Source organism: Periplaneta americana, chromosome 9 (assembly GCF_040183065.1).
Source record: "Periplaneta americana isolate PAMFEO1 chromosome 9, P.americana_PAMFEO1_priV1, whole genome shotgun sequence".
In the NCBI taxonomy this organism is placed as follows: Eukaryota; Metazoa; Arthropoda; class Insecta; order Blattodea; family Blattidae; genus Periplaneta; species Periplaneta americana.
Genome location: NC_091125.1, coordinates 18,132,375 through 18,151,958, shown reverse-complemented (window position 1 = coordinate 18,151,958; position 19,584 = coordinate 18,132,375). Strand labels below are relative to the sequence as shown.

At 34.2% G+C, this 19,584-nt stretch overlaps 1 protein-coding gene across 6 annotated transcripts in view; it reads right to left on the bottom strand.

The window, feature by feature from the left end:
• The window catches only part of LOC138705805 (CD2 antigen cytoplasmic tail-binding protein 2 homolog), a 106,290-nt gene that overhangs the window by 76,270 nt on the left and 10,436 nt on the right, over positions 1–19,584 (bottom strand). For 2 of the 6 annotated variants that reach the window (XM_069834460.1, XM_069834461.1), the window contains one exon: positions 10,158–10,304. The exons of the other annotated variants lie outside the window; for them this stretch is intronic. The gene's annotated coding sequence lies outside the window, so the exon portion shown is untranslated. The remainder of the gene's footprint in view (positions 1–10,157; positions 10,305–19,584) is intronic. 6 annotated transcript variants of the gene reach the window in all.

Here is a 19,584-nt window from a genome sequence, read left to right as displayed (position 1 = left end):
AAATAAGGACTGCATTAATAAACAAGGTAAAGGAAAATATAGTAATGGATTATCTGCATCATACAAAATGAATTCAAACATGATTTGAGAATATCTTAGAGAGAGAAAAGTGTCGCTTTAAGAAGAGCACAAGTTGTATACGCAGTATTGTAAAAGAACGACTTTTATAACCATATATCATATTTTATTGGTTGTGAGAAACTTAAGGTAACATGAACAGTAATTTATTAATACTTTAAAAAAATTTACAAAATAATATTCCCAATAATTCTGAGAAACGACAATATAAACAAGTTGAAAACAGGAAAACAGAAGTCCGTAAAGAATTTAAGAATAGCATGATAGCAAGATTTCAGAACCAATAAAAATGAAAAGAAAAATGTGACTGAATTGTGATCTACAACGGATATTAATGCTTATTTTATGAAAGAGAATACAGCTAGAATATATTCATGAACAATACAATTAATACAACATTGTATGATGTTACGCTTACGAAATTATGGAAAAATTTAAGATCATAACACATTATATAAGTACTGTACCACATGTCTGGCTTATAGGTTTAATATTACGACGTTTTATAACTTTCACTGTATTAAGATTCCAATTCGAAATTGTTGTAAATATGATGATATCTATGACAATTTATGAAAAATACCATACTTTGGTGCTGGTGTGGTGTGCATGATCAGAATGAGCAAAGATGACGATATGAACACCTCAACAGAAATTGTTCTGCATTCTTTCACTGATGGAAATGAAATCTGTGAAGTGTAGACAACGTGCATTTCAGAATGAATTTAACTTTGGCATCACAAAGATGTTCCTACCTAGATGTGAGCATAGTTAAATGGGACAAGCATTAAGAGAAATGGGCTGTATTGTGTCCGTGCATGGAAAGCATAGTAAAATAAAGGTCTTTGAGAAAAAAGTGGAAAGATTCACACGACCTTTGCAAAAATCCTAAGGAAGTCAATTCGAGCCGAAGCATTCACTTGTCCTCCATGCTCACTGGATCTTACTCATCTGAACTTTTTCCTGTGGAATTTTGTGAAGGACCAAGTGTATCATGTACCTCAGGATAACTTCAACGATTTGTGACACAAAATTCGTCAAGCTATCCACAGTACAAATGTTTCTGAATATCTGGTTGGAGGTGGAGTGCAGGTTGGATATCTGCCATGCCACTGGGGAGGGGGGGGTTGCACATATGAAGAGGTGGATTCCAAAGTGTCCTAAGTTATTTTTTTTTTTTTTTAAGATTTTAACTTGCTTTATTCACATTTTAATTTATCCTTTTCCAGTTTATAGGGCTATTGTTAAATTTATTTTACCATTTTTCGTCATTTCTCTCATAACTTGTCATTTGGACTTATGCCAGTTTGGAATCCACTTCTTCATATCGAAGTTCCTTGAGTGTGACACAAAATGCTTGAGTCTCTGTACCAGAATACACGAGGTTTGCCAATAAATTATGGTAACTTTTTAAATTCTGTTGAGTCTAAATCGACATTTTTGTGTATCCTAATCACGCACACTATGCCAGTGCGACGATGTGGTATTTTGCATGAAGCCACAGATATCATCACATATACAAGAATTTCGAGTCTGAATCTAAAATCTAATACAACTAAAGTTATAAATAGCTATGATGTTAAACCTAAGCTGGACTCACTATATTATAAGATAATGGTACAAATGCATAATGCAAGAACTGTTTCAAATGCTCCTAGTTGCTTCTCTTCACTTCATCGTAATGTCCATGTTTCTGCCCCATACAATGATACACTCCACACAAAGCACTTCACTAGTCTTTTCTTTAGTTCTTTCTCCAGAGGTCCGCATAAGATGCTCCTTTTCCTAATAAAAGCTTCCTTTGCCATTGCTATTCTCCTTTTGACTTCTTGTTACTGCTTATAGTACATCCCAAGTATTTGAAGTTGTAAACTTGCTCTATTGCCTCATTTAGAATTCGCAAGTTTACCTTCTTTATTTTTCTTCCTATGACCATGGTCTTCGTCTTGTTGGCATTTATATTCATTTCATATCGCTCACAGCTGTCATTTAGCTTTAGTAGCATATCCCTTACTATCATCTCCTCATCTGCTAACATTGTCATATCAGCAAATCTTATACACTTTATTCTTCTTCCTCTTACTATCACTCTGCCCATGTTCTGAAAACAGTTCTTCACTAAGTCCTCCAAGTAGATGTTGAACGGGGTAGGTTATAAAGGGCATCGTTGATGTACTCCTCTTCCTATTTTGCTTCCTTCTGACATTTCTTCTCCTATCCTGACTTGACTCATTTCATATAAAGGTTACTGAATAGCCTCTGCTCTTTCCAATTCACGCCAATTTTCTTTAGGATCCCCATCAATTTCGTCCTATCCATTTTGTCAAACGCTTTTTCTTGGTTCAAAAATACTATAAGAACTTCTTTATTCTTCTCTAGGTATCTTTCGTTGATTGTTCATAGGACTCCAATTGCATCTCTCGTACCTTTTCCCTTCCTGAAGCCAAACTGCTCTTCTTTCAACTGTACTTCCATTTTCTGATTATATGTATACTTACATGAAAAAATGTTATGATGTAGTACAATTATCACAAGGGACCATACTTTGTCCAACGAGGTTATAAGATTAAGTATTACTGGAGTTTTAAGTAGATGATGCGAGTACATCTAGCAAGCGAAGTACTTGACAGATTGCTCACGTGACTGTGTTCGGCAGAACAAAACATGGACTACTTTAACAATTACACTAATATTTACAATTTAAATTATTTACATTATGTATACTAAACTATGCTATTTATATATATAATTTGAACTGGTAATGGAAATTACGGGACAATGGCTGAATGGATTTTAATAAATGACCCCTCATTTTGAAGCTTGAAGCTCAAAGTTTTTCAGAAAAATAGTAGTTTTCAGTGAAATGTCAGTTTTCCTACATAATTTTCCTATTTTCCAAAATCCATCTTTCATCAGTTTTGAGAAATAATTGCATTTCAAAATAAAACAAAACACACACTACAATAAACTACAAGCTATTACACGAAGGCCATGATCTGCAGCATTGCTGACATATTTAGAGTTGAAATTCAATTGGTTATTAAAAACTTCAAGATTTACTAAAAAATAATTTACAGGTCTGATTCTCCGGTGTGTAATTTTCTGAGTATAGCTGTGTATTGGATATTAAAATCTACAAAACTTGAGGTGGTTTGATGACATCATTACCATTAGAAATTAATTATTAATATAGTTAATGCCATGCTGTTAATATATCAACTACAAAACTTGCGTAAGATAATAATATTATTATTAAAAATCAAATATTTTATAGTTATTAATAAAGTGGGTTGGGTCTTTTTCATATATTTAATTATTTATTTCTCAAACTATTTATTTATTATTTAATTATTTTTTCATATATTTAATTATTTATTTCTCAAACTATGGTCCGAGGACCACCTGTGGTCCTCGAGGTCTGCCCTTTTGGTTCTTCAAAAAAGACAGAAGAAAAAATAAAATTCAAACGAATTTCTTATCACACTATAGCTGAAAATCTCAGTTTGGAAATGAACCATGGCAATCGCCTTTCACTTTTTCTCCCAGTACTGACATTTTATGAAATTTATTACCCTACTCGTCTACCGAATTCGCACTCTACCCTCAGCAACAAAAGAGGGATGTAAAGCACTATGAACGTGGTGTTTCTCGCCACCTTTTCCCTGCACATCCCGTGTCTGTAACCCAGCCAGGGACCACCCGAATTCATAACAGAGGTCCAAAGTACCGAATCTTTTCATGTATTTATGACTTTCTTAATAGTTTTGCCGACACCCAGTCTGCACACTGAAATGGTCACATACTGTACGTCGTACACCAATAATAGAACGTGCCAAATTGCATATTTACTTGTTGGAAATCAGGCATGTTTCTGCATTAATTCTTTTTATTTCTGTTTTTCCAGATGACGATATAAGAAATTTTAGACTCTGTCTATTTTAAAATCCGGGAAAATCAGATCCAAAAATTCAAATTACAATACTTTTCTAATTATATTTTTTGTACCCAATCACAAGTAACTTAAAAAGGTGGTCCTCACTTCAAAAAAATTTGAGAAACGCTGTGCTAAAGAAATTATGTAATGGACAACTAACGTCTACTTTTAAAATTCCCTTAAAATGGGAATGGAGATGATTGTAACTATAAGGGAGATTTAGATGCTGTTGTGGAATGTGGTTGTGAAGATGTTATTTTTGTTTGTGAGGATGTTGAGTTAGAAGAAAATAATATGATGGCGCTGATATAGGCCTACTACATTGTAGGTTATGTTACCAAGTGTGTAAGTGTAGTAGTAAAGTGTGTTAGATGTTGACAAGTTTATACAGTGATCAGACATTAGAATATTCCAGTGATACAGTAGAATTGAATAATTATTTAAGAATAATAGACAGAGGAGGACTCATGTGGCGCACACAATTCGTAACAAATGTGACTGTACTTGCATATAATGTATTCCAGTGTTTAATTTCGGACAAATATGAGAGCGACTTCATTAATGCAACAAATCAAAGGCGTCTCTTGAAAACATTAATATGTGAACAATGTGAAAGTGTTGGTAATAGTGGTAACTTTACAGTGGGTGATTGCGAACATTCCACAAGTATGCTAGTTTCTAGAGCCACAACTAGATTGGCTAATATTCTAAAATGAAACAAGATAGTATTGCCGGTGCTTCAGGAACAAGAAGAAAATTGCAGAGTTTCACAAAAAAACAGGTACCGATAACAGTGTGTATTTAAATGACATCTCATGAATAACTATACTGCTTCTACTTCTTCAGAGAACTGCGCATTCCTGTCAATTTTCTGCTTTCTTAACTGTCGTTTTTCTGTACTAACAGTAGTAAGAAACGAGCTTTGAATGACTTCCGCCGAATTTGGAATAGACATCGACTGACTTGAACTGTCAAAATAGAAAACAAAAAATCACTACCTGTTTAAGAGTTCCACACTCAATCGCTTTCACCTTCATCTTGACAATAGTAAAAGCCTAACCTAACCTAACCTAACCTGTCACTAAAATCCTAAACTAATCTAACCTAACCTAACTTGTCACGGATTCGCCTATACAAGACATAACAAAAGCCTAAACTTTCCTAACTTAACCTGTTAAAGTTTCGTATATGCAAAGCATAATAAAAGCCTAAACTAACCTAACCTAACACTAAAATCCTAAACTAACCTAACCTAACTTTTCACAGATTCGCCTATACACGGCATAACAAAAGCCTAAACTATCCTAACCTAACTTGTCACAGTTTCGTATATGCAAAGAATAATAAAAGCCTAAACTAACCTAACCTAACCTAACACTAAAATTCTAAACTAACGTAACACAGATTTGCCTATACAAACACCCTAAACTACCGTAACCTAACCTGTCACAGATAAGTACGTAAGACATAATAAAAGTCTAAACTAACCTAGCCTGTCATAACACTCTATTTTCTTACCCCTACACACTTCCCTGAGGTATGAAAATGGCCGAATTTCTATGCAAACTAGCGTGAAACGTTTGTAATGTCTCGTAAGTTATGTTGGTACGACATGTAAGACTGCTGAACATGCATATATCCACAATAGGAAAAGAAGTCAATCAACTCTCGTTTAACAACCGCAGTACGTAGTAGTAGTAGTAGTAGTAGTAGTGGTAGATAAAATAATAATTATGCTGATTACTGTCTTGTTAATATAATTTACTATTAACTAGAGTAAATAACGCCAAGCACCGCTATTAAATATACCCAAGAGAAATGGCATGCAGAGCATGCCCCGTTTGTATGACGTCACGATTCTGCTATCGAGTCCTGATAAAGAACTTATAGCAAAGGCCCCGGCAGAACCCTATGAATGAATGAGTGTATGCCCTCTTGTTCTCTTTTGTATCCACTGTCCACGTAGAACTACGTCCTGACCGGGAATCGAACCCATGCCCACTGGATTTAGAGTTAGACTCGCTGACCCCTCAGCCACAACGGTGGACTAACTCTGGAATTAACTGTCACTGTCCTGGTGGAGTGGAAGAGAAGGCCTGATGGCCTTAACCTTACCAAAATAAATAAATAAGTAGTAATAATAATAATAATAATAATAATAATAATTATTATTATTATTATTATTATTATTATTATTATTATTATTATAAATAACCCACACTTGTTCTCCTTGTCTCCTTAGCAATTTGAATAATAGTTGGAGCAAAGGCTAGAGAATCGTATAGACAATTTTTTTTTTTAATGAGAGATTGTGACCTTAACAAATCAGTACATATACTCTTTAATAAATTTCCTCTTATGTAATAAAGAAAATTTTCTAACTAATTAAGCCATACATAGCACTAATACCCGCAGAAAGAATGATTTTCGTGTACCATTATCAAATTTATCATGCTATCAAAGGGGAATATGTTACATGGCAATAAAAATTTTCATTGGTCTTCCTGAAGACATTAAGAATCATAACCAAAACCCTGCATTATTTAAGGTAAAACTAAAAAATTACTTAATATCTCACACTTTTTTATTCTGTAAATGAATTCTTGACATTTCACTGTACTATGTAAATGTTTTAGTACTATTAAATGGTAAACATATTGCATTGTATATATGTTATTAAGGTACCAGTATTAATTCTGTATTTCATATTTGCATTTTTATATGTTAAACGTAAGAATTGGATATGTTAGGCTATATTCTATGCTATAAAGCAACTGTAAGAATATTATGGAAAAAATTAAACTATCTGCCTGCCTTTCTGCCCATCCATCTGTCTTCACCTTGATCATCTTGTATTTTCTTTGTTTCTGTATTCTCTATTTTCTCCATGTATTTTGAGGAAAAAATGTTACATTTGTTCGTACCAAATTTTCTCTTTAAAGGACAAAACTAAAATTCTTTCAAACATCTATTATCATAATACACTGCTCTCTTAAACTGACTGAGCATATTGGGAATTCAATAGATTTCCAAAAATAGGCTATGAAAAGTTTCATATAAAACAATGGAAGATAAAATTAATGTGCATTAAATTGTGAATTATTTGAAAGAAACATCATATATTCTATGTGACAATGTCATAAACTGTGAAGGAACGAAAGTACTTGCATAATATCATATGAAATATACACTGTCTACATATCGAAATAATGGTCTTTATACATTGGGAGGAAAAAACAAAACAAGAAAAATATATATTTTCGCTGCCAAACACTTCACCATTCTATTTCATCACATTCCTCTTAAGACATTCAACTTCTTATGTAGGGTTCCAAAACAATTAACAAGTATGAAAAATACGTTCGTTGTATCCTGGCAGTAATATTAATGCAATTTTTACACACCAAAAAATGTTGTAAAGTGACTTTTCAATACATATCATTACAGCTTTAAAGTAACTATTGAAGTAATGTCTATAAACTACAAACAAATATTATATGTAGGCTACAGATATACTAGGTTTGAAGATTATGCCAATTGAGACAAAATACACACATATGGAGTGTTGACAAATTTATACAGATGGATTTCTTGTATCATATTCAGGAATGCAGAAACTGGGATGAATATGCCCTGTCTTTTCATTTGACTATTCTATAGGAGAATATACAACAAATTTTTAAGTTACTGCTATTTACATATTACTTACAAATGGCTCTTAGAGATCCTGGAGGTTCATTGCTGCCCTCACATAAGCCCGCCATCGATGTCTATCCTGAGAAGATTAATCCAGTCTCTACCATCATAACCCACCTCTGTCAAATCTATTTTAATATTATTCCCCCATCTGTGTCTAAGCCTCCTCTAAGGTCTTTTTCCCTCTGCCCTACCAACTAACACTCTATATGCATTTCTGGCTATTTATTTATATGTTTGCAAAATTTCTTATATAGATTAAATAAATACAGTAACAAATATAAATGGCACTCGGGAGGAAATTAAACGCAGAATAAATATGGGAAATGCCTCTTATTATTCAGTTGAGAAGCTTTAGTCATCTAGTCTGCTGTCAAAAAATCTGAAAGTTAGAATTTATAAAACAGTTATATTACTGGTTGTTCTGTATGACTGTGAAACTTGGACTCTCATTTTGAGAGAGGAACACAGATAAGGGAGTTTGAGAATAAGGTTCTTAGGAAAATATTTGGGGCGAAGAGGGGTGAAGTTACAGGAGAATGGAGAAAGTTACACAACACAGAACTTCACGCATTGTATTCTTCACCTGACATAATTAGGAACATTAAATCCAGACGTTTGAGATGGGCAGGGCATGTAGCACGTATGGGCGAATCCAGAAATGCATATAGAGTGTTAGTTGGGAGACCGGAGGGAAAAAGACCTTTGAGTAGGCCGAGACGTAAATGGGAAGATAATATTAAAATGGATTTGAGGGAGGTGGGATATGATGATAGAGACTGGATTAATCTTGCTCAGGATAGGGACCAATGGCGTGATTATGTGAGGGTGGCAATGATCCTCCAGGTTCCTTGAAAGCCAGTAAGTAAGTAAGTAAGTAAGTAAGAAAGAGTAAATAAATTCTAATTATCAGATTGAAGGGCAGCCATACAGACTATAATCTTACAACAGATCACGAAAAAGACTAAAATAGCCTACAAGATTTAAAAAAGATGCGTTATCTAACTAAACTACAGAAAAAAAAATAGTTGTTTCCTTCCCATTGTGACATGAAAGAAATGAAACAGTAGACTTTTGGCTAAAAAGAAAACTGAAATTTTACAACAATTCAATAACAATTATTCTGTAAAACAACTAATCAGAAGTAAATTCAGATCTGCCCAAAACAATAAAATTCGGATGGGGCAAATGACACACCCTGGAAATTTTGAATGGTTAACCTCGAGATAATCCCTCAAGGGCCACATAAATCAGGTTGATAACAAGTCAGGTCACGACTGTTTGACAAGCCACCTGCACAGGGTAGGAATTTCCCATACATCAGCCCGTGTATTGTGTGATGCAAATGAAGAAATGAACGTGAAACATGTCCAGGGATGCAAAGCATTGCTAGAACAAGATAACATCATACAAAAATATTGGAGTGCAAGACAGCGATTGACTTATTGTCAAGTGCCTAGACACTGGACCAACAACAATATATCACCTGTACAATATAATTACAACATTCGTATTTGAAAATATGTAACATTCAGAAAAGTAAACATTACACTACAACCAGATGAAGCTCATGCTGTAAACCTGCTGCATTCCCATGTGGGCTGTATTTTATAATTTGGGTGCGCAACTTGAGTCCATAGCTTGAATAAAATCGATTACACATGTTACACATCGGGTGATGCAAGCAACATGATGCACGGCACATGGAGCATGACACATATCGCCATGTTATTTGATCTAATGAGTCGTTCAGTATTGAGTCATCGGATGATGAAGATCTTCTGCTATAGTCAATAATAAGAATGCGAAGATAAAGGTGTAGGTTTTGGATTCATTGGTTGAAAATCGTGGTGCTTGTAATGTTTTATTGGTAGAGTTAGCATAGCATCCAGACAAATTCACAGAATATTACAGAATGTCGAAAGAATTATTTGAAGATGCGACAAATTGTGAATATTCCTAATAGATGGAAAACATGTATGAGTATTACACAAGCACATGGAATTTTCACTCTGATTTCTGTTGAAGACTTGGGTAGAAATAGTGTTGGTGCTAGGGTTGCCAACTATTTTTGAAGAAAATACGGGAGACTAAGTGGTCTACAATATTTCACATAAAAAATTTAAAAATTATTCAATTCAATTAGCGGTACTAAAAACAATTTTATTCTACATTCTGGCAGTTAGGCTTAAATTAAAGTATTTTGAGATATTTTACCTAGCGTAATAGTTTCAAACAAATTGTAAAAATTCCCTACATGAGTAGTTGAAGTTGACTGTGATTTGCAGTTCTGATTTGATTAGATGTGTCGCGTTCCTGTTTCGAACATCTGAGGATGGTGAGACCTCATATGTGAATATATGTATATATCAATGTTAAGTATTCAGAAACTGTTGTTGAATACGGCCATAAAGTTATTTAAATATGTGCTCCTGCATATATGACTTACCGGTATATGTCTAAAATGCAGGTAGTAGGCCATTGACGATACAATGAGGAGAGTTCGGCTGGCACCGTGGATCGTGTCCCAGAATAGCTCAGTTGGAAAGAGCGATCAGCACACAGAGCTGAGAAGTTCTGGATTCGATTTCCAGTGCTGGAACGAATTTTTCTCAAAATTAATAGGTATCTACATGTTGACTACTAACAAAAAATAGTAGTCTTGATTATTCAATGAGGATGCGAGACCTTATATACGGATGTATGTATATATCTGTTCACTTACTGTTCATAAGAGAAAACACTCTTTGTATAAGCTTAGATGCACATTTCAGTGCATCTCTGGAACAACAGAATCCAACATATAAATCACCTTCAACCATGTAAAAATTAAATGTTTCAATTCATTTTTACATTATGCAAAAATAAGGTAGAAAAAGGCTCGAAGAGAAGAGAAATGCTGAAGTCAGGAGGTTGTTAAAAATTGGATGGTGCCGTATGTTCAAAAATGGGCGAACCAATGTCCATGATGAAGAGAGAAGTGATCGACCGAGTATCGTGAATGCAGACCTGATTCATTTGGATGACGAAAGGATTAGAGCAAACCGCAGGTTTACCATATCAGAGCTTAGTGAGGATTTTCCACAGATTAGTCGTACTCTTCTATACAAAGTGATTACCGAAGATTTGGGCTACTGGAAACTTTCTGCCAGATAGGTGCCTAAACTTCTTTCTGAGGAACAAAAGGCTCAGCGGATGGGAGCAGCACTGTCCTTTCTTGAGTGTTACGAAAGAGAAGGTGATGCTTTTCTCGATCAGAGTGTGACAGGAGATGAGACTTGGGTGCGGTATGTGAATGCAGAAACAAAGCTTCAATCAATGCAGTGGGGCCATACTCACTCCCCGAAAAAATTTACAAAGTGTCGTCAAACACTTTCCATGAGGAAACTTATGGCAACTGTCTTCTGGGACAGAAAAGGAATTTTGCTAGTGGAGTTCTTGGAGAGGAATGCCACAATTAACGCTGAGCGTTACTGTAACACACTAACAAACTTGAAAAGGGCCATTCAAAACAAACATCGTGGTATGTTGTTATCTGGGGTGATTTTCCTGCATGACAATGCCCGACCGCATACAGTGCGTCGTACTGCAACCAAACTGCAAGAGTTCAACTGGGAAGTATTGGATCATCCTCCCTATAGCCCAGATTTGGTGCCTAGCGATTACCATCTCTTCATGCACATGAAGACGTGGCTTGGCTCGAAGTGCTTTAACGATGACGAAGAGTTGAAAACCAGCATCATAGGTTGGCCGAATTCTATGATTGCGGAATTTCAAAGCTCGTCAAACGCTACAACAAGTGTCTCAATGTGACTGAAAACTGTGTGGAAAAATAAATTAAAGTGTACAATTTCAAGCGTATTGTAACCCAATTCTTTAACGTCATTCATAGGTTTGTAAAAAATAAACGGAAGTTACTTTATGAATAGCCCTCGTAGAACAAAGATACATATTGCTTTTTTATATAAAAACATTCTAGCATCCCCAGAAAGAGTAAGTTACATAACTCGTGCTCAGAGGGCATTCCACATAATGTTAAGATATTTTATTAAATAACAGAGTAAAAAGTAAAAAAAAGGAAAAAGAAAAAAGAAGAAGAAAAAACACATATCACAATAATTTAAATTTTCTCTCTAAACAGCAATTTTAATTGATTTTTTTAAATAAGGAGCATTAGTAAATTGTGTATTTGGGAATTTAGCTATTAAGTTATCATGTTATAAAGCCTTGGACCGAAGTTGCTACTGTGATTATATGCTACAGCTATGATACATTTAGGTTCTGTTAAGCATAATATATGTTTTCTGATCTTTTGGTTTTATATTTATGTCAGTGATGTCAAAGCAAGCGCATTTTTCTGACCTTGACGTCGTGAGCAGGCATCAAGCGCTAAGTTGGAAAGAGAAGGGTTGTGTATATGAATAAGCACCCTGTAGGATTAAGAAAACAGTGGTGCACAAACTTCAAACGGAACGTGACATTTTATGTCGTTATTTTTATATGGCTTCTTTCTGTTTGATATTATCTATATTGTTTGTAAAACAAAAATACTAATACCAATTTCTTAATATTGCAGTTGTGTTTTAAATGTTAATAACATAATAAAGAGATAAGAAGGAATATCCACATAAATTCCATAGTAGTACAACTATACTGTACTAAATGGATGAAACATGTAATTCATAAAGAAAGTGATATCCCAAAAAAAAGAGATTGAGTATGACATGACAAGTTGTAATTGATATTGATGATACCTTTAGCCCTATAAAAATAATCAATCAACTAATCAAAAAAATATTACAGTACAAAGCAGTTACCTAGGTGCAGTATATGTTTTAAGTGTAACTAATATTCCATAACAAAACTCTTATCGCATTATGCTTTTAAGGTGATATTGGTGAGCAACTTCCTATCATCAGAATATTAAATTATTTTCTCGAAACGTGCTGAAGCTATAGAGCTGACATTTTTACAACACATGGGGAGGTATCTTTTGCTTATGATGTAACAGTAGTTGCTTTGTTAATAATTCATTTCCATGCGAATATTTTCAAAACTTTTAATACACTATCTTCAGTAATACGCATTTACGGTATATTAAATTAACGAAAACATTCTGTAAGGCTACTAAATAAATAGGCCTATATCTGAAAATTTCACTTTTCTACAAAGAAAGTTGAGAAAATACGGTATTTCTTTTGGACAAAAAAATCAAACTTGTGAAAAATGAACATTAAAATTAAAACTTATATTTTTATAATGCATTTATACTTCCAGACAAATCTAAAAATTAACATGGATACAGTTTTAATAAGTTCTCTTCCCTTTATCTATTGAATCAGTGCTGGCCATCCCTGAACATAGCTCGGCCAACCGACATATACTACTTCTTTCGTCTGTCTCTTTCCTTTCCGCTGTAAACTGCTCAGGCTCTCCTCAGCTCTAAAGCGCGCGCTTGTTCCTGTGGGCATCAATTGACATGACTGATTTATGTGAATATAAATTAAATATATTTCGGTTTTTATGTACGAAATTCAATAATACATTGTTATGAATTTGATGGAAGTCAAATACTTTAAATCCTGAATACAACAGTTCTGAAGGGTAATCAAGAATTTATTAAGGCATAATTTTATTATTCTTTTCTGTAGCAGTTATTGGCATGAGGGAGGTACTATTAGCACTGTATTAACTTCGCACTTTCTTAAACATCAACCATAGTACACCAACTATTTACTTTTCTTACACATACTGCTACCACCACTAAAAAGTTTTGATCAACACTTCAACCATTAATGCTTCATTATACTACTCTGATTGCTCTCTGCAATTCTTTTAGTTGGTTATTTAACGACCCTGTATTAACTACTAGGATATTTGGCATTGATTGTATTGGTAATAGCGTGATGGTATTTGGCAAGATGAGGCCGAGGGTTCGCCATAGATTACCTGACATTCGCATTCGTCTTATGGTTGGAGAAAACCTCGGAAAAAAGTACCAGTAATGAGCACAAGCTAGAATCGAACCCATGCCCAAGTGCAACTTTGGATCAGCAGGATCCTTGTCCTTGTAAGCTTTTTATTTGTTATACACATTAATGGTAACATTTTCACAATTCACTTTTTTGCTTTAAAAACCCAACAATTATTGTGTCTACTTACTGACTGATGTCCACGTTTGTCTTCAGTGATATCGTACACCGCATCATAGAATAATGAATCCACAGAGAACTTGATTTCTTCTTTTCACTTTTCATTGAAAAATATTCCAGCATAAACTTTTCAGAAATATTCTCTACTTTTGTTTTTTACACCACTCTTCAAACTTCTTATATTCCTCTTCATACCTCTGTCGCGATTTTGTTGGAATTAATAAATCAGTACAGCTGTTAATGCAATACCATTGACACTTATATTTATAAATAGTCATGGTGACAATACCGACAATAATATTCTTCAAATGTTTCTTGTACATGGCCCTCTATATGAATCGATCACCTACAAAGCAAATGTATATAGCTTCAAATGTTTCTCGTACAAGCCCCTCTATATGAATCGATCACCTACAAAGCAAATGTATATAGCTGGCAATAAAAATTTTACATTTAGACAATATTCAATTTTAGATTATTTTTTTTTTAATCAAAGTGGATAAAACTTTGTACGATACACATGTTGTAACTTCATATTACAATAGTAGACTGGTTATCAAACTCGCCCTGCAGCCTTGTTTGGTGTGTTGTGTGCATTTATAATCGTTAGTTGAGTGTTTAGTTTTGTGTTGTGGGTTTATAATCGTTTTCTGAGTGTTTCATTTACACAGAAACATTTGCATAGACCTAAAAATAGTGAAATAAGTATAGTTGTAGTGTTCAGTTTATTTATAGTTGTTATATTTAATTGGCTAAGTTGTTAATTATGCCTAGGAAGAAAAATATTAGATCTGTACTTAGTTCTGCTCTGAATGAAAGAAGATGGGGTCCTAAAAGAGTGAAACAAATTGAGAAAAATTTCTCGTTTTTCATGAAATTGTAGCTTAATATAGGTGTTCAAAGTGGCCACCATCAGCATCCAAAAACTATTGATGCCGCCGAACTGCTCCACGAACTAAGTTCTGTAATGTGTCCAGTGTCATAGCTGCACATGACGTTAAATTTTGATTTGTTCTCGTAGCACATCCAGTGTAGCTGGCGTTTCCTGATAAACAACATCCTTTAGGGTCCCCCATATGTAGAAATTGGTGTTAGGTCTGGGGACTGTGCTGGGTACTCGACAGCACCTCTTCGACCTATCCATTAAGCTACAATTTCCCCGAAAATGAGAATTTTATCTGAATTTGTTCTAAAGTTATTTATAAACAAATAGTGTATACATTTTTTGGGCTAATCTGTATTTTAAGTCATGTTATGTTACACTGCATGTATTAATATAGTGCAATGTCTCTGCCATAGTAATCAGCCACTGTACACTCACCTTGCTGTACAGTATTCTCTACAAGCATCGATGAATCTTTGATGGCACGATGAAATGTCAGGTGTGTTATAGGACAAGACAGTGGATCTTTATAGAAATAGAATTCCTTTATTTTTATATCAGACATTCTTTAAACAGTGAGTAGGTCTTAGAATGGTAACAGAACTAACTTCAGATCAAAAATGAACAAATATTTTAAATATCTTAATATCAAATCTTTTACTTAATATAAAATAATAACTTGTTCAGTAACTAACAGAAACCATTCTTTCAGTAACAATTATCTTAGTAGATTGCCCTTAAGGCGAAGATATTTGAGCTTTAGTTTCTTTAATGATAGATAATTAGAAAAAATTAAGGCTCTGTTTTGAATGATGTAACAGGCATGACATGGAGTAACAGATCTGACAGGTAACAGACATGACAAAGCAAACATAAGCATGTGCGAACCTAAAGTTTTTTTTTTCTTAAAAATCTCCAAAATAGCAACTTAGCTACTGCACACGTGTACTATTATGTCCTCTTGATCTTGACTTTATATCCTGTTATTTGTGGAAAACACAACACTAACAGATCTGACATAGTAAAAATGCATGCTTAGACTAAAACACAAAGCAAGAGTATGACACACAAACTCGCCAAATCCAAATGGATGAACATAGCAGTACAATCAAGATGGTTTTTGTGCATCATCTTGGCTTGTGCTAACACCTGTGGGATTTATTTTTCAACTGTGTACCCATAGGAACAGAATGGTGTAACAGAGCTGACTGATTTACTGGACTAGAGTAATTATGCAATCATATACAGTGAAACCTCTCATTTACAGACATCGAAGGGACGTAACAATCTGTCTGCATCTGGGAGGTGTTCTTTATTGGGAGGGAGGCTCCCCAATGTAACAGTAAATTTATAATAACTTATACATTATGTATTTCTTCATGCTTTAAATGAAATGTATTACTGTAGTTTAATTCTAAATATAGTATACTACAGTAAATTCTTTGCAACTTTCAACTACAGTAGATAAGACTGAAAAAGTAAAATACAGTACTATGCCATGCAATTTTATTCTAGGTCTACAGTTATGCAGTACTGTAATTTACTGTTTTCAACTTAACCTTTACGTTCAGGTGCCATGTCTCTCGAAACAGAACAACTGATTGAAGTGAAGAGAATAATCCTATTAGCCCTATCATGTGTCGAATATAATTTCACCTTGGACCCATCAGACAGGTTAAATTTTATGACTTTGTTTATCCACCCGCTTCCAGGCAACAAGGGGTAGCCGGTTGGGCTAGTGGTAGCCTACGAGACCCTTATTGTCTTCTTTCATGGTAAGGAATTTCTGTACAGTTCTCAAAACTAAATTTTCCATTTTTGTAACACATTAGGTTTTGAAATCAAAGTTCTGTCCGCAGTCAGGAGGTAAAGCAAGCTTTAGAACTGTGAAACAGCTGTCCGTGTCCATGTCTGAGAGTGTCTGTAAATGAGAGTTAAATTGATCATTATTTCTATATTATTTCAGTTGGGACATAAAAATCTGCCCTATATGAGGAGTGTCCGTATCTTGGAGGCGTCCGTAAGGAGAGGTTTCACTGTATAAGGAAATATAAAGTCAGACATAAATGAAGAAGTTTTGAAGAAGTTTTGATAATATCAAATGTTCATAATTGATTAAATGGCGATCTTACTCGTGTTAATTGTGTAAGCATTTGCGGCTTACAGCTGTTTCGGTGCTTCTTCACACCATCCTCAGAGCCTACTAGATCTCGGCGTCATCTCGAACTTCGCTGCCTGTTGTGTGGGTGCGTTTGATGATTTAATCAATTATTTATATTCAAGTGTTAAAAGTAGTGTACGAAAGATTCAACATGGATCAAATGTTTCTTTAATTTTTTTTTTTCTCAATTACATTATTAAACAGTGCTTTATCTGTACATAATCGTGCTCCATTTTAAATACTTAACTAGTATGAACACGGGATTTTAGCTGTTACTGTGAGAATTTTATTTTATTCTTATGAAATATTTCACATCAAGGAAATAATTCTTGTGACGTTTACTACATTAGTATTGAAACTACTCACTGTTAGGAATTTATAACTCTATTGTTACCGATGTAAATGCAATAATTGGAAGGATATGAATTGATGGACCTCATTTATTATACAAATTCTGCAAATGACACTTCTACAACCTAAAGCAAGAAAAAGAGCTAGTGGCGTACTAGTTGGCATCAAAAGAGAATAACTTTAACCTTCAACATTATTAAACAAATGGCTGAGGAAGACAAATCTGAAGTAACGAATATATTATGCAAATCTGACTTTCAGGTAGAAGCTCCCTGTGAAGCAGGCATAATATATTCATTACTGTAGGTACGTTAACAGAAAGCCACAATTTACGTCACACAGAATTGTGTGCACTCAAAGTTGGGTTTCTGGCGTCTTGTCAGCCCATTTGAGTTGTGTGGATATAAAGGGAAGAATTGTGACGGTGTCTTGTATAGTTCCTGGAGTAGCTCAATCAGTAGAGCATTCATGCGCTAAGCAAAGGGTCCCACGATCGATACCCGGCCCAGGAACAATTTTTCCCTTGAAATTATTCACAAATCTGAAATTTGTAAAATAGAACTTTGGATAAATAACACTTCAAAATGTATGGCATATACCCCCCCCCCCCAATAACAAACCCAATTTGGACAATATAGTAGTTACACCAAAGACTCTCATAATTGGAGACTTCAGTGGTCATTCTAAAGAATGGGGATATGTAGGCATCAATTCTGTTGGCCGTTCAATAGAAGATTTTCTTAACACCCAATCAATCCAATTATTATTCAACCCAGAAGATCCTCCAACATTTCTTCATTCCCATGAAACATCTAATCCAGATTTAACTCTAATATCTTCAGACATATATAACAAGGCAAGCAGGAAAGTTTTGGAAGACCCTGGACTTGGCCACAGAATCATTGTTACTTCTATTTTACTACCATCAGAAACCTACAAACAAATCTTATAACAGATGTTCTTGGAATTTTAAAAAATCCAATTGGACTAAATTCAGAGAAGACCTAGAAAATAACCTCTCCATTAATATGAACGAATCCCCAGAAAAATGTAACAATATAATTTGTGCAACTATAATACCGGTACTAAAAGGAGCAAAGAAATGGGTGCCCCGAGGAAAGATCCCAAGCTACAAACCTTTCTGGACAAAAGATTTAGAAACATTAAAAAAAGATTATTTCACACATAACAATAAATATTATACACGAACTGAAGGATTACCAATGGGTTCACCTATATCAAGTATATTAGATGAAATCTTCATTCATAATATAGAACAAACACATATCTTTGAAAAATATTGGAGTGCAAGAGGTCAAATGACTTTATTGTCAAACGCCTGGCATTAGAAAACAACACAAAAAAACAACAACAACACACATATTAAACACTGACAACAACAAACACGCAGAGAGAATAATGTACTGGCATCGATATGCAGATGACATACTGTAATAGTCCTATATAATGGAAACAAAAGACAAATAGAGAACCTACATCAATAACTCAACAAAATACATCCCAAATTAAAGTGTATAATAGAAACAGAACATAACCAAGCTATAAATTTCTTAGACATCACCATAACCAAAACAAATAACAGACACGAATTCAAAATATACAGGAAGCCCACCACAACTACAACACACATACACAATTCATCAAACCATCCCATACAACATAAACATGCAGCTTTCCGTACAATGACATACAGATTAATTACCATACCAATGAACAATGATAACTATACTGAAGAACTAAACACAATAAAATATATAGCACAAGACAATGGATATACCCTAACATGATAGACACACTAATAAAAAAGACAAAACAAAAACAGAACAAACCAACACAAACACCACGCGAGAATAAATACATAACATTAACATATCACAATACCAATACTCACAAAATTGCAACTTCATTCAGAAAGCTAAAAATGCAAGATAGCATACAAAACAAATAACACAACACAGAAATATCGAAATAATGACATTAAACATTCAAATAAATATAATTCAACTGGGGTTTACAAACTAAAATGCAACAGTTGCCCACATTTTTTCATAGGACAGACAGGAAGAAACATTCAAACAAGGTATAAAGAACACATTAAAGCTATAACCAAACCACACATCACATCAAATTACGCAGAATATATTATCAACAATAATCATGACTACAATAATATAGAAACAGATATGGAAATTCTACACATCACACCAAAAAGTCCATAGTTAAACATCTTAGAACAATACGAAATATACAAACATACAATAACACACCCACAACATATACTTAATACACAAATACAGTTCAATACCCA